Here is a 17,327-nt window from a genome sequence, read left to right as displayed (position 1 = left end):
TCTATCACATCATCACAAACAATGAATGAGTCAATACTGAATTATTGCCACCAGGGGAAATACTGGGTTCGGCTCCACTAAGTCTCTCCTCGTATTTTCCTCAAATGACCAATACTTAACCGTATTTTATGTGCGTTTTTGTTTAAAAACATCTTATTTAATATATACTGTTGATTCCTTACCAGTGAACTCATGGTGGATGCCTGAATGAAGCTTATCTTACACATTTCCTTCATGAGGCACATCAGAGCCTTCTTGCACTAAGGAATGCTAGACAGGATTTCAGCACTATATCTGGAGGCCATTTTAAAGAATGAAATCTTCCACAAAAAGTCCACAAATTTGAAAAATGTTGTCACTAAACAGATTGTGAAATGGACATTTATTTACAGTATGAGAGCCAAAAGAATAAGGTCAAGTCAAACCTTGTTTGACCATAGCTGGCAGTATATGGATGGGGCCACCCCAGATTTTTCTCCCCCCTGCAGAGGTATAGGTCCATGAATGATCATAAAAGCACTGTGAATATTAATGTGGGGGTTACAAGTACATTTTACCAAGTAGGTGAATTCATACACACAAAAATCCACAAATGACAAGGACTGAGTATATGCATCTGTGTGTGTTTATTATACATATTGCTGTGTGTGTGTGTGTGTGTGTGTGTGTGTACGCAAATTCAGAGAAAGAAGACAAATGATACATTTGAAAGTTGGCAAACTGGCATATGGGTTAAACAGAAAGCAGTAATTTTCCTTTAAAATTCTGTTGCTGATTAATTAAATAGGCTTTGTTTACAATTTAATTAGACATGTAAGTGATTTTTGAGAAATTGGCAAAATATAAGTACTAAGGGAATGAAAACTTAGTTACCTCCAAAATTACTCTCCGCTTCCAGAAATAGAAACAGGTAAAAATGGTAATGAAAAGAAATATCTATAGCCCTGCCAAGAACCAATCCAATCATTGTCAGTCTTTGTCAATTTTCTTCTTCTTCAAGAATTCATGCCACTGAATTTCTGCTTTTCTTAATACTTTGGATAGACTGTTATGGCACAGATTTCTAACTTAAGGTGACAATTTTAGAAACTGGACCGACAGAGTTGAGAATGTATTAAAATCAGTAGGCAAGACCTAAAAGGAAAAGCCAGAAAACAGATCATAATGTATAAGATGAAGTTCAAAAGGATAATACTTTATTCATTGAGTACAAACCATGGGCCTAGCCTTCGAATTTGAATGGGTAGTGAAAATGGATCCTTTAAGCAGTACAGTAAGAAAACAAATGAGGAAGAAGGAGAGAAGGAGGAAAGGTTCACTTTCTTCTCAGTCACAAAATCACAATTTTTTAGAAAAATAAAATACTAGTTTAAAAAAAAATTTTTTTTTAATGTTTATTTATTTTTGAGACAGAGAGAGACAGAGCATGAATGGGGGAGGGTCAGAGAGAGGGAGACACAGAATTGAAACAGGCTCCGGGCTCTGAGCTGTCAGCACAGGGGCCCGATGCGGGGCTCGAACTCACGGACCGCGAGATCGTGACCTGAACCGACGTCGGCGCTCAACCGACTGAGCCACCCAGGCGCCCCAATAAAATACTAGTTTAAACTCACATACTAAAAAATGAAAGAACCTTGGAAAACAGTTTTTCAGTTTCTTCTAAAACTGAACATACTCCAACCAGACAATGCCCCCCCTTGCTATTTACCCCAAAAGAGTTGAAAACTTATGGCCATACAAAAGCCTGTATGCAATTGTTTATACCAGCTTTGTTCATAATTAGCCAAACTCAGAAGCAGCCAAGACATCCTTCAGCAAGCGAATGGGTAAATGGTGATACATCCAGACAATGTAATATTATGCAGCACTAAGAAGAAATGAGCTGTCATGACGTGGAAGAAAGTTAAGTCCCTATTACTAAGTGAAAGAAGCCAATCTGCAGATGCTACCAACTCTATGATTTTAACTATATGACATTCTGGAAAAGTCAAGAATAAGAGAAGGCGAAAAGATGAGAGGTTGCCAGTTGGTTGAGGGGAGGGATGAGTTAGTGGAGTACAGAGCGTTTTTAAGGCAATGAAAATACTCTGATACCATAATAATGGATACATGTCTATATACATTTGTCCAAAACCATACAATATACTAACACCAAGAGTGAACCCTAACATAAGTTATGCGCTGTGGTGATTATGGTATGTCAGTGTAGGTCCAGAAATTTTTATAAATGTACCACTCTGGTGGTGGATGCTAATAATGAGGGAAACTAGAGGTGCTTGGTGGCTCAGTCAGTTAAGCCCCTGACTCTCAATTTTGGCTCAGGTCATGATCTCACGGTTCGTGGGATTGAGCCCCGTGTCATGTGCAGACCCTGCTTGGGATTCTCTCTCTCTGCCCCTCTCCCACTCATGTGCATGCTCTCCCTCTCAAAATAAAAAAATAAATAAACATTAAAAAAATAATGAAACTATGCCATTGATGGAGCTGAGGGTATAAGGGAAATCCCTGGAAGCTTTCTCTCAGTTTTGCTGTTAACCTCAAAGTGCTCTAGAAATAAATTCTTCAAAACTTTTCTTAATTAAAACAAAAATGAAAGAATGATAAAAGTGCATCCAAATGAAGATATAATATCACTGGGAAGTTAACTTACTTTGTCGGTAAGAACAGTATTAGGTAAGAACAGTATGTTTCTGGTGAGCTTACATAGATTCTTTAAAAGGGAAATTAAATAATTAAAGAATTTAATGAACCTATCAAGTGGACAAATTCTCTGGAAAAAAAATCCTCAACAGTTCATGACAACTTCTTATTACTGTTAGAAATGCCACTTAGAGTCTCCATCCTGTTGCCATCCAGCAGACAGCTGAACTTTGCCAGGATCAGTAAATATCACAAATAAAATGGTCTACCCAAAGCAGACCTGTAATTAACCACTGAACTAATTGTTCTAAATCGAATACCCGCACAGAACTATGCAATCCAGAAGCTGATAGAGAAAGTAAGCATTGCAAAATAATGACCTGATCTTACAGTTCTTTGCTTCCTATGTTAGGATATTGAATAAACAAATTAATTCTGCAGAAAGAACAAGCCCAAATCAGAGTGACACAGTGCCACAAACTAGTGAAATTCTGATTTCAGACCAATCTCATGTAGAAAACCTTAAACACACACACACACACACACACACACACACACACACACACACACACACACACACAATTCCTTTCTTTTTTTAATTTTTTTTTAGTATTTATCTTATTTTTGAGAGAGAAAGAGAGAGAGAGAGAGAGAGAGAGAGAGAGAGAGAGAAAGCACAAGCAGGGTAGAGGCAGAAAGAGCCAGAGACAGAACCTGAAGCAGGCTCCAGGCTCTGAACTGTCAGCAAAGAGCCCGACATGGTGCTCAAACTCAGGAACCGTGAGATCATGACCTGAGCTGAAGTCAGACACTTAACTGACTGAGCCACCCAGGTGTCCCCACATTATTCCTTTCTTAACTTCAGAAGTCTTTGGAAACTCATGAGGGAGGAGAGCTGTTTTTATTTAAATATGAAACAAATTGAAACAATACTGAAACACATTAAAGATTTTCACCAAGGTAAATCCTTCACTAACAAGTATAGCTTCATTTTTAAATATTATAATAATGAAAATATTTGTTGACTGCTTATAACACCTAAGTCATTGTTCTGGGGACTTCACAAATAATTAACTGATTTGCTTCTTAAAAAAACACCATCATGTAGACGACACTATTATCCCAATTGTATACCGAAGAGAACTGAGGTTTAGAGAGTTTAAATCACTTGCCCATGGTCATGGGGGTCACGCTCGTAACCAGTGCCAGGACCACAAAAATTGGCTCTGATAAGCCACCCCACAAAAAGAGTTTTTTTCTAATGCTCAGGACATTTGACCTTCACTTGAAGATCATCTACCCTTTCTTTTTACTTGCATTCTTTTTACTGTCACCATTTCCTCTAAGACCATTCTTTTTTCCCCTCTCTTTTTTATCTTGATTACTTTCCCACTGTTTTCTTCCCTGTCTTTAATAGTTGACTACAGGAAACTAATGTGCATTTATCACATAAATTAAATGACTTTGTGGTCCATACTGTATTATTCACTCTCCAAAAATCTATAGGGCCATTAATCAGATTTCTTGTTTCTTCTTAACTTTTCAGGGGATCCCTAGTTAGCAACCTTAGTTAGGAAAAGATTCTAAGGCCCTATTCTAGGTAAATTATAGTCACCCACTAGACTGAGGTGAGATCATGAAGCAACAGATAATTAGCACCAACAATCATAGAACCCACTCATGGATATACTGGCTTAACAAAACAAATTAAAAACTGGTCTGATTTAGAGAAGCTCAGAGAAGTTTTGTTTGGCCCACGCTATAATTTAAACTGTATTAAATTAGGTTAAAATATTTATTAACCAAAAAAAATGCATAGAAAATCTGAATTTCTGGTTTACCTTGATAAGTGGCAATGCTATTCCTGATTTTTCAGAGCAACAAGCAGATGATGTTGAGTGACAATTTCTATCTCCCTCAGACAAGCTTAGGACTCTACAATAGTGTTCCTACACACAGTTCACTCATTTATACCTGCGGGCCCCGTGGGACAGTTGATACTGTAGACCCTTGAGTTTAAAATCTTAGTAAGCCACCCAACCATGTCTAGGGTTAGAGCAGCAAAATTAAAAATGTGCTTCTAATTTGGTTTATAACTTCCTAATTCCTTTTTTTTTTTTTACCAATTATTTCAAACTAGTTCTAAAATTGACCTAGTTTGGAAATTCACTAGTTCTCTTTTAAAGACCAAAAATTTAAATATATGACACATAAGAACACTGGAATTGACATTTTTGTATAAAATAGGAAAAATCCAGAGGTCAGCCCAGAAGATACTGTGACTATGTCAAATCCAGAGCAGATAGAAATCTTAAGAAAGAAATGTCATGCCCAAATAATGAAAGTGAGTCACCAAAGGCAGTAATTATAAATTTTCATGTTTTTCAATACAGATAAAATTCTCTTCATTTACCCCAGATGTGTTTTTCTATAAAGCATGGTTGAATGGAAGCCTACATGTTTTTGAATGGGTAAAGCTTAGAGGTGATAACCCAAGTAACAGAGGGGAGGCTGGTGAACCTGTCCAAAAGAGGCATTTTCAGAACAAGCTTATGTTTTTATTTAGATGGTATGTTAGAGATCCATAAAAATAGCAAAATTTCTAAAATCGCCTTTATTGATATTTTCGGTAAGGGTGATTGAAAAGACCTCAATTTACCTGACTTTGGGTAGGGAGATGAATATTACAGTATTTTTAAAATGATCCACCCTCAAATTACCTACCTGGAATACCACTGCCCAGGATTTGGAATTAAACAGATGTAGGTTTGAAACACGGTCAGCTATTTATTTTATAATAGTGAACATCTGGTAAGATAATAAACATCAGTCTCATAGCACAGTACCCAGGTTACATTTAAAAAAATGTATTCTCTGATACACAAATGTGCCTTCTGTGCCTCTCACACACAGCTGAGACATGCAGTCCTCAAAAAGCAGAGCTGAGCACGGAGGCCAAGTGTAGAGGCAGAGACTTTGATTCCGAAGTTCCATAATGTTATCTATTAGGATACTTTAGAGACAAACATTAAAAATTAAAACCATGGCCACTAGAAGAAGTTGCTATGGCTTTCAGAACTCATATAAAACAAAATAAGATGAAGTAATTTAAAAACTGCTGACATTTCCAATTAACCTTGCATTCTTTGGTGGTTCTTTATAAAAATTACTGAGAATATGCTCACATACAGCTCAGGGCTGATGCCAACATGCTCCTTCCCCTGGGACTGATCTAGTAGGGCAGTGGTTACCAAGATTTCTACCATTCTTTCATTTTCACTGGTATTTAACTAGTATTTCACTACCATTGCTCTGCCTTCTTGAAGTCCTATACCTCTACTTGCTATTGACATTAATCCTTAGTAACATTCTTTTGTTCTATAATAACCTCTCACTGAGTCAGGTCATTTTTGTCCTCCCCAGCTGCTGATAAAGCTTGCCCCAGGCAATTACTGTATTCACCTCAGACCATCAGAAGATTTAGTTTTCCTAATGTCCTTGAACCTTTGGAAAGAACCCAAGTCTGTAAGATGACTCCCAGAGCAAGTCGAGCTTAACACAGAGCAGAAGCCTCTTCTTTGGTCTTTCTTTCCAATTGGTATCCCCATTTGCTTGCTGGATCCAGTGTTTCTTAATCCCAAATTCAGGGCTTGATTCTTTATATTCATTGGATTTACATGACCCAATATTATTTTCCCAATGCCTTCAATTTTAACACTACACATTACTTAGTCCATTATACCACGAATCCTAAATAAGAGATGCTCCCACAGTCAGCTCCTATGGCAGACTCCCTGGCCACACAGACAGGAAAAGTATTCCAAAAAAGACCATGAAAAAATAAAGGGTAAAAAAGGATAAACATCAAGGCAAACTACAACAAAGCAACGATCAGGGCAGAAGGAACAGAAAGCAATGGACACAAAGAGAAAGAACTTCACATCTGCTAAGTCTTACGTTGTCAAAATCAGTGGTGGCCGCCCAGTCAAAAATATTTTACCTCCTTCAGGATAAATAAACTTCAAGAGATTAATAAATCTACCCAAAATTAGATACCCACCGACTTAAAGAACGAGAATTCAAATTCAGAACTGGCTACATTATCTACCAAAGCACGGGGCTCCCATAACACACAACATAACAACATATATGTATTTTTTTCAACAGTTTTAATGACATATTGCTTAGGATGTGAGAAGCAGGGCTTGACACACTGCTTTGAGCAGAATGGAATGAGGGGGTGTTGTTAGTACAAAGAGACTGAGGGAGGCAGGATGAGTAAGTTAAGAAGCTAAAAGAAAAAAAAAATGTGTTCTTACCTGGGCCCTGGCTGCAGCCTGGTCCTGTGGAAAAGACAATGAGCAGTTAGCAACACCTGGGGGACAGGTGTTCTCCTTACTGGGATTAGAGCAGGCGGAGACCACAGTCTCCTAAAAGGCCATAGTTGAAAATAGTTCATCCAAAGGTAAGTTTTTCTTAGATCTTCCTCCTGAAACAGGGATACAATACTCTCGATGTGAATTTACCCTGGGGAACGCAGAAAATTACACTTCTAAATTACAGTTAGAAGCCCAACAAATAAATGTCACAAATCTCTAACCTTGAAATGATAGGAAATCCTTGGAAATTAGAAATAGTGCTTTTTTTTAAATGATGGAAGAAACCAAGACTCAAAGGGTTTAAACACCCTAAAACTGCAGAGATAACAAGAAGCAGAGTTGACACTGCAACACAGTTTATCAGACTCTGAAGTTATTTTTCATCATAAGTAGGCTGTAAGTTTCCATTACAATAACACACTGAAAAATTACCTTTTGAACTGGCTGAATAGAAATACTGATTTCCTACCTGAGATCATTATTTCAGATCATGGAGCCAAGTCGTAGTTGATTCATGTTATTTGTTTTTCAAAATGGAACTTCAGAACATATATTAACTGCTTTAAGGAATGCTGAAACTCCACATTTAAAAAATGGTAGTTTAAATTGTGTTTTCTTTCTACATTTGCTCAATATGGAAATTGTTAATATTGTAGCTTTAGCGCCCATTTAAGTCTTCAGCTTACTTTTGCTAATTATAAGCAAATCAATTGTTATAAGAAGTAGAATGTGATATTATATATATATTTTTTTTCTTTAGTCAAGAGAATCATCTCCTGGATAGTTAGATTCTAAATGACTTGGCAAGACAGAAAGTCAATGAAGTACAATAAATAGACCCAGCGGAAACATTTTTCCTAAACAGCCCAGTCTAAACCACTCATTCTTCAGATATTGTCAAGATTGGATTAGCCTGGTTTAGGGAATCACATTTTCTAAATGAAATTTTGCAGCTGAAATGCCAAAGTTTTTATCATGCTATTATACCCTTGAGAAAAATAACAAGCAGACTATTTCACTCTTTTCTGGCTATTTGCTATGAAGCCTAAGTCATTTCCATAAAAGAACCAGATTTCTCCATGACTCACCAGTACGTAAATTGGGATTAGCAGACTCTCAAAAAGTAACTGAAGGACAAAGAATAAAACACTGTTGCCATAATCACAAACCTGCAGAGTCTTCAGTAATGAAAATATTTACACTTCAGACTTTAGAACGCTAACATGGAAAGACCTTGTGGAGAAATAACGCAATCAACCAAACCACACAGTTAAGCACTCCTACTCCTCACCATCATACACGTACTGAAGCCATCATCAAGTGAGTCTGAAGACAGTGAATAACCACCTCTATCTTCAGGTCCAGAGTTAAGAGTTTTGCTATGCTCATAAACTCTGTTTTGAAAGGCAAAAATCAGGTGGAGTCTCTTTAGAGCCAGGTGACAATGACAAGGGCTTTTCATAGGACTCTGGTGACTTCAAGGTCAACAGTAAAAGGAGTAGCAAAGGAGAGTGGGTAAGGATAGGGCAGAAATATTGATTTATGAGCTTTCCACACCTCAGCGCTGTATTTCATGAAAGAAATGAACATAGGATTGTACAACGCCTATTTAATACTGACTTGTCAAGTCTTATAAAGTATTTGATTCTAGCTTGTTACCTCTAAGGGTCAGGTCTCTGTTCTAAAGAAACTATAACCAATATTGTGACTTAAAATTCCCAGGTAAAAAAACAGCAGCTTGTCCATAAGACTGAGTGAAAATTTAAGATCTTCTACAATAACTGTATAGAAATTATATTTCTAGAAATACCTTGGGTAAAGTAGCAACAAAAGGTAAGTGGGCAACAAGGGGATTCCGTGTTCTCAGCCCCTCTTGTCCTTGTGGCACATTATATTTGTATATTCTGTCTTTCTGAGTATGGTAAAGATCAGTGTGATAAGGACCAAAACGTGCTGGTAAATGCATAAAGCTCTGAAGCATATAATATGGTAGTGCCATTATTATCATCATCATCACCATAATGCTCACCAATGAGTCAGGGAAAGAATCCTAATTATAGGGTAGGAAAAAAAAATCAAGCTGCCCTGCCAAGAGAAATGTAATAGATGAATTATTTTTGCAATGTTATCTTATCGTCAAGAGATACTGCCTTTAATCATTTCTTACATCTCTTACCATGAGGTAGAGTGAAGACATTTCCTTGAAGTAACTTGAAGGGAAATGTTTACATTACATACTTACAGCCTCACATTAATACAATTTTGTAAGTGTTCTAGGCTATTTCACAGAGGACAACCGCTACCTAATAGAGGAGCTAATTAATAGAGCTAATTAATAGAGGAGACCTCCTGCAGAGGCATCAGAATTGAATTGTGAGACAGGGGTCCCAAATTTGAGTTCCAGGTTCTAACTAACACACCATAAAGATTTTGCCCTTCAAGACTTCAACCTTTTCTTCTATAAAATAAAATCTTTCTCTGTTTATGGCTAATTTAAGTAGCCTGTATGTACGAGGAATGAGGTAGGAACACCAAAGGTAGAGTCAGAGGGAGGAACATATAATTTCTGCTTTCAAGGAATGTGTAAATACTACAGGACACCACTACAGATATCACAGACACACACACACACACACACACACACACACACACAAACACACACACACACACCAAAATTAAGCATAAGCAGTGATAAGCTTTAAGGTTACAGTTGACCGATAAGATGTAGTAAAGGTAAACTACTAATGCAGAGGTTGAAAAGTCTGCCTCAGTTATAAACATGTAGAATATAAACAGGTAGGACCTCATACTGTGGGTAATTGTAATGTGTAGACATAGATCCATCAATGGCAACAAAAGGAACGCTCTGGTGGGAGATGTTGCTAAGGGGGAGGAGGCTACACATATGAGGGGGTGGGGGTAGTTGAGAAATCTCCCTACCATCCCCTCAGTTCTGCTGCAAACATAACACTGCTCTAGAAGAACCAAGTCTCGGGGCACCTGGGTGGCTCAGTCAGTTAAGCATCTGACTCTTGATTTTGGCTCAGGCCATGATCTCATGGTTCATGAGATGGAGCCCTACGTCAGGCTCTGAGCTTAGAATTCTCTTTCTCCCTCTCTCTGCCCCTCCCCTGCTTGTGATCCCCTCCCCCCAAAAAAATAAATAAATATTTTTAAAAAACAAAAAATAATAAAAAGTAAAATAAAAAATAAAACAAAGTCTTAATGAAAACAAATAGCACGTGTCTTCAAAAGTTCATCAGAAGAAAGAGGACTTAAAAGACAAGAGTAGAGATGGACTGTGGAACTTAGGTTTGATATCTAAATTTTATTCAATATGAACAGGTAATGAGGATGTGAGTCTTTGTATTATAAGAGGATTTGCCTAAGTAGTGACTTGCCCACATATAATCCTTACTTGTTTTCACTGATACTTTTCAGAATTACTGAATTGTCTCCCACTTAGAATGCAGTAAACGCAGATATTCAGAATAATTTCTACTTCTCTTATTAAAAAAAAGATATGGCTCTATCAAATGACTTTTCTTAAAACAGAGGCCTAACAATCATAGTTATTCATTAGATATTATTATTAGATACATATAGAGAGATAATTACATACATATTTTATATATATCTTGAAAGTTTGCAATCACTGAAAGTGATGCTCTTTTAGAAATGTTTACTGCATAATCATTGTGGCAGAGAAGGAAAAGTACTGCTTAAGAAGAAGATGACCTTTTTTGTCATCAGTTTTTTCCTAAGTGACAAGAAAATTTTCTGGGCTACAGTTCTCGCTCCCCAAAATTCCTTTCCTTCTTTCTTCCTCTCCTCCATCTTCCCTCCGTCTTCTTTTTTCTTTTCCTTCTCTTTTTTCTCCTCCTCCCTCCCCTCTTCCCCTTTCCTTTTTTCCACCATTATATTTATGAAGTGTTAAGAATCATCTCAAAATACAGAGATAAAAGAATCAGTAATGGCCCTAAGAAACTTATTTGCTGGCTAAAAAGCAAATTAAAAAATTAGCAAAATATAGAAAATTCACCTGAAGTAAATTTTAAGAGCAAATAGGAATTAACCAGTTATTCTCATAGGCGCCGATAGAAGCAACCGCAGATGACCATGGATGCACACCCAACACAGGACGCCTAAATAAAGATGGACAAGGTGAGGCACATGGAGGAACCATGTGGATAAAGTAGTATTTGAAATTGAAGGAAAGGTAAGGGTTAAATAGGCATGAGATGGAAATAGGGGTGAAAATGTGTAAAGATGTAAGGAACATATGAAATCGCTTTAAAATGAAAGTGATGGGGTGCCTGGGTGGCTTGGTTGGTTGAGCATCTGACTCTTGATTCCGGCTCAGGTTGTGACCTCATGGTCCATGAGTTCGAGCTCCGTGTTGGGCTCTGCACTGACAGCTCAGAGCCTAGAGTCTGCTTGGAATTCTGTCTCTCACTTTCTCTCTGCCCCTCCTCCACTTGTGCTCTGTCTGTCTCTCTCAAAAACAAATAAACATTAAAGAAATGAAATGAAATGAAATGAAATGAAATGAAATGAAATGAAATGAAATGAAAATGAGCAGGGTGGTACAGGAGTTCAAGGTACAGATGAGGGACAGTGTAAGAAATAAGGGTGCAGAGGTGGACAAAGGCCAGATTATGAGAATCAGGGTGAGCGATGTAATTGGGATTTTATTCTTTCAGTTTGGTTATGGGTGGTTCCTGAAGAATTGTAAATACTAGAAGGACTTGATCAGTGTGCCTTTTAAGAAAGATCACTCTAGCAAGCATGATGAGAAGGGGTTGGGAAAGGACCATACTAACATGGAGGAAATCAGTAATAAAATATAGTGTAGCTCAGTCAAAAGATGGTAATGGATTTTAGGTCATAGAGAGGTAATGAGAATTATAAGAGCTATCAAGAAAATAAAACAGTTAAGATTTAAATATTATTCCATGTGACTGTCAACAGAGGAAGAAGGGTCAGGGATGACTACTATGTCTCTCATTTGAGCTTAGTATGACTTGGCTTTGGCAAAAGAAGAGCCACTAAACCTCACTGGTGCACAACAAGACACAATTGTTTCCTGTTCATGCCATTGCTGCTGTTTCTACACTAGCCAAGCACAACTGGGCTTGACTCTACACTACACGTTGGGTCCAAGTCTGCTCCACCTCTCATCCTCGTTGGGCCAACATATACCTGAAGCATCATCTTCTTATCAAGAAAGGCAGAAAGTCATAAGGAAGTCCATCCAACAGCCTTTAAACCTTAAATTGTGTCATAAATACCACCACTGTCCTGGTGAAAGCAAGTCATATGGCAATGAATGGGAAGTGTACCCACCATGAAGCCATGGCAAGGGTGTGTACATATTATAATAATCCAGGGCAGTGGGCAACAGAGACTAATAATTCAATTTACCACAAGCCCACTGTGGATGGTGGAGGTATTCTTAAAATAAGGAATTATAAAAAAGAGAGCACAATATGGACACAGAAAAAGAGAATTTGGGTTATTGAAATGCTTCCAGCACTTAAAATCACTGGTGTTTAGTAGGTAGTATGGTATATAGATAGAGCTGTCAGGAGAATTATAACTGGGTTGGGAACACAAATGAGAAGCTCTCAGCATTGATATTCAAAAGGCACTGTGGGTCAAATAATGAAGAAACTCTAGGGGAAAGAATCCCAACATTTAAGGGTTGAGAAGCAGCAGAAGACTCATAAAGGTAAATGAGATAAATGGTAGAGATATAAAACCAAAGGAGAGAGTAATTTTATGTGCTAAAAGGTACAGAGGGGTCCAGAGAGGAAAGGACTCAGAATTCTTAATTGGATTTAGAATTTAAAAGAACATTAATGGCCTTTACCAGAACCATTTCAAAAATATGGTAAAGTTAGAATCCAAAGGCATCTCGAAAAAGATGACTGTTATCTTTCCAGTTGTTCCAGCATGATCTGCCATCCTTACCCCTATCATTCACATCCCTTCCTCTTTAACATAAAAGCAACTCTGTCTCTTAAACATGTGCTGTGTCAATGCAATTCTCTGTATCCCTGCTCAGGCCACTACAATAACTACCACATCCTACAAGAGCTTCCTGGCAGCTCTTCTGCCTCCATAATCCATTTCCACATCACAGGCACACCAATCCTTAAGAGGAAAAAAAATCAGATAATTGTAGTATACTGACAAGTACAATATAGAGGGTTAAAATAGGTCTTAGTCACTTCTGTGGCAAAAACCTACTTTAACCCTCTGTATTGTACTTGTCAGTATCTTATCTTTTTATGTATTTTCTATCTCCAAACATTACTGCAGATATATTGCCCTATGTATAAGTCACATCCATATTTTGCAAACATGGAACTGGACCTCAAAAGATGTTAGTAACTATTTGTTGAATAAATGCATACTATTGTCGATTAACTGAAGCGAGCTGAAGAATAAACAGGATAAAACTCGGAAGGTAAAAAATAAATTCTAAACCATGATCAAAAAAAAGGAGAGAAGATGCACTACTGTTGCAGACTATGAGTCTGGAGTTCTCTCTTGTCCAGCAAAAGAACAGATGCAGAATTCAATACAAGAAAGGCTAATGTCCAGGAGGAAATAAGAGCCCCAAACAGGGGTTTCATCTCCGTATTTACTGAGCTCACAAGACGTTACCCACATAGTGAATGTGAAGAAAACAAGATCTTACACACATGAACATGGAGAAAAACATCAGGTAGTAATCATTAACTTGTGTGTGTAAGAAGCAAAGGGTCTGGGGGGGTGGGCAAGTGGAGTTTGTGATCAAGGTACAAGGTGTTCAGATGGAAAGTAATTTTACTCGTGATCCCATTACAATATCTCTTTAGCTAGCCTTGGGCGCTTTCACCCCGTGGTGGCAGCTTTCCACCCTAAGCTTTTTTCTAACCCATTTATGTAAGTAGAACCTATTTCCCCACACACTACTTGGACAGCATGGGTCTTATTAATTTGTTTGTAAATTCACTTATGGATGTATATATGTATTTTCCTGCAGTGACTAAGGCATTGTTAAATACTGACAGGAGCGGAAGTTGGGAATGTAAAAAAAAAAAAAAAAAAAGCAGAAATCAGAGGAAATAATGGGGAACAGGGACTGAGAAAGGAAGTCTGGAAGACAGTAGATTTCAGATTGGGAGTGGAGTTACCAGCCAGGGAACAAAAAAGAGACCCTTTTTTCTACCTAAATTAGCAAAAGGTATGGATAATCAATGCTTGTTTGTTTTTTTTTCTTTCTTCCTCAAAACTACTATACCTACCATTGTATAAGCTACTCTCCTCATTTGGTATTTCATGCAGATTTTCCTCTCTCTTTAGAGATTCTGATACAGCATTACTTTTACTGGCCCTGCAAGTGCTCTTTTTAAGCAAGTGTTTATATAACCACTAGTTTATTTTTTTTTATTGACAATAGGATTTTTTAAAATTTTTCATTACTGTAAATCAAATTGCTGTATGTGTATGTGTATGAAATAAATATATAAATCTTTGTGCAGGTCTTTGAATATTTCCATGGTAAAAATTCCTAGAGTTACTATATTTGAAGAGTTTAATCTTATGAAATATATTACAAAATTGGCTTCTATAACTTTTTCTACCACCTACTCTACTTCCTTCATGAACAATAAAAATCATGCACTCAAAATTTTTATAGTTTGATAGGTACTGAAGCTTCTTTTAAGGTAAATTTATTTGATTTCCAGTATACTTGAAGTGTTTGTACATGTATTCTCCATTAAGATTTCTTTTTGTGAGTTGTTTGCTCATGTCAGCTATCTAATTTCTTATTGGGATTTTTTTTTTAATTCATGAGTTCTGGTAGCTCCTTATGTATTTACATGATATTTAAGGCTAGCATAAATAAATTACATTTCATAGATTCTAACAAATCATGGGAACATGTATTGTTATATACAATAATCAGTAATGTATACAATATGTATATTATATATGGCAGGAAAAATTCCTGCATATAACATTATGATATAATATTAATTTTAAAATTCATCCCATCTTAGGGATATTAAGTGGTGTAAAAAAAAATAGGGCACTGTTATAGTATGTAGATTAATTATCTTCAAAGATGCCCATACCCTTATTCCTAGAAAACATGAATATATTTTTCTCTGGAAGAAAAGACTTGGATGTTGATTCATTTTTGAGAGAGAGAGAGAGAGAGAGAGAGAGAGAGAGAGAGACAGAGAGACAGAGAGACAGAGAGACAGAGAGTGAGCAGGGTAGGGGCAGAGAGAGGGAGAAACACAATCCAAAGCAGGCTTCAGGCTCTGAACTATCAGTACAGAGCCTGATGCAAGGCTCGAACTCATGAGCCGTGAAATCATGACTTGAGCCGAAGTGGGATGCCCAAGTGACTGAACTACCCAGGTGCCCTGGAAAAAAAGGACTTTGCACATGCAATTAAGATTACTGAATTTAAAACATAGAGATATCTTAGATTATCCAGGTGGACCTAAACTAATTGCATGAGCCATTAAAAAACAAAGAACTTTGTCTGAGAATAAATGATATGTGGCAGGAAGGGATGTGAGAAAGATTCCAAGAGGGAGAAACAGTAGATGTGCCATCACCAGCACATAGACCCATGTACAGTGAAGGGAGAGAGAGATCTCTAGGAGTCAAGGGCAGCTCCCATCTGACAGACACAAGGAGATGAGATCAATGCCCTTCAAGTGCATTCAACATTTTCTGCCAACAACCTGAATGACCCTGGAAACTTCTAGATGAGAGCCCAGGATGATTAGTGCCTTGATTTTGGACTTGTAAGACCCAGATCAGAAACAATAGCTATGCCCACCAGACTTCTAACTTACAGAACTATGAGAAAATAAGCATATACTATTTGAAGCTACCAAGTTTGTACTAATCTGTGACAGCAGCATTGAAAACTAATACAATTATAAAACAAAATTAGGTATATGAATTCAAGAAGACAGTTGAATTCTAAAATCTAACATTCCCCAGATTTAGAACAACGTAATTTTATGAAACCAGAGATGAGAGAGAACAAACACTACATTAAAGCAAATGAAAGAAAACTTCTGGAGTTTTTAAATCCAAACATAATATTGTCAATTGTAAAGTTTTAATTTACAGTCTAGAACTACACCGGAAACTTCAAACTTGTGTATTCTTGAAATTTCTTCATTTTTTTGGTTTGCTTTTCACCATTTTGAAAATTATCCAGGGGTCTCTGTAAAATATGCCTTGCAGCTGACTGCATATTTCTGACAATCTAAACTAGTAAGTGAAAGGCTGTGTATTTTTACTTCAACAGATGAAAAACAGGAACAAAGTAGAAATAAACATTTCTGATACAAAATTCTAAGGACACAATTAAAACAACCAGCCACTATTATAAATTTCTTTTCCAGGTTATAATTTTTAAGATGTAGGAAAATTATTCTGAGATTGTAAGCCAAATAAAACAAGTGCTCATAAAAATATGAATATGTGAGCATGTAACTTGATTAACAGACCCAGGGAGTGATAAAATTTTCCAAATATCACTGCATCTTACTGTTTAATAACTACATTACTCAATTGAAGAAGTTGCAAACCATTTTTTTCTTCTATTTATCACCATAGTCTTAACTTGATATTATAATTTTATTTATTTTTTCTTTTTTTAATGTTTATTTACTTTATTTTTGAGAGAAAGAGAGAGAGAGCGCGCACAGTGCAGGGGAGGGGGCAGAGAGAGAGGGAGAGAAAAGAGAGAATCCAAGCAGATTCCGTGCTTCAGCACAGAGCCTGATACAGGGCTTGAACCCAAGAACCTCAAGATCATGACCTGATACAAAATCCGGAGTCAGATGACTAACTCCCTGAGCCACCCAGACACCCCACTATTATTTTAAATATGTGCTGGCTATGCCACTGTATCTCATATTTGACAGTGACCTAAAGACATAGTGTGGTTATGAGAAGTACTTTCAGTATGCCTGAACCAATCATTCAAATGATTATCAAAGGTCCAAATTGACAAAAGACAAGAACATAGCCCATCAATATGGGATTACTTTGAAAAAGAAGGTCCATACACAAAAGGATAATGATTCTACACTAGAAAATGGGGTAGGGATGGTCTCCAGTTTGATTATTATTCTAAGGACCTACAGTATACTGAACTGTACATTTGTTGCATGAGCTTTGCATTTTATTTCCACTCTTGCGGTGTACTTTTCTCTCAAGGTAGTTCAGGAAAGTATACCAGGGCAGGGAGTGATGAAGTCTTGCCTCCCCCCCACCCCC

At 37.1% G+C, this 17,327-nt stretch overlaps 1 long non-coding RNA gene across 1 annotated transcript in view; it reads right to left on the bottom strand.

Annotated features, from left to right (window-relative positions):
• LOC122231262 overlaps window positions 1-17,327 on the bottom strand; it is a 261,729-nt gene that overhangs the window by 133,328 nt on the left and 111,074 nt on the right. The window contains exon 3 of the long non-coding RNA XR_006208449.1: window positions 6,960-7,129. This is a non-coding gene — a long non-coding RNA (uncharacterized LOC122231262). The remainder of the gene's footprint in view (window positions 1-6,959; window positions 7,130-17,327) is intronic.

This window comes from Panthera tigris, chromosome A1 (assembly GCF_018350195.1).
Source record: "Panthera tigris isolate Pti1 chromosome A1, P.tigris_Pti1_mat1.1, whole genome shotgun sequence".
NCBI lineage: Eukaryota > Metazoa > Chordata > Mammalia > Carnivora > Felidae > Panthera > Panthera tigris.
The sequence above is the reverse complement of the archived record's forward strand: the minus strand, read 5'-3'. Positions and strand labels throughout refer to the sequence as shown.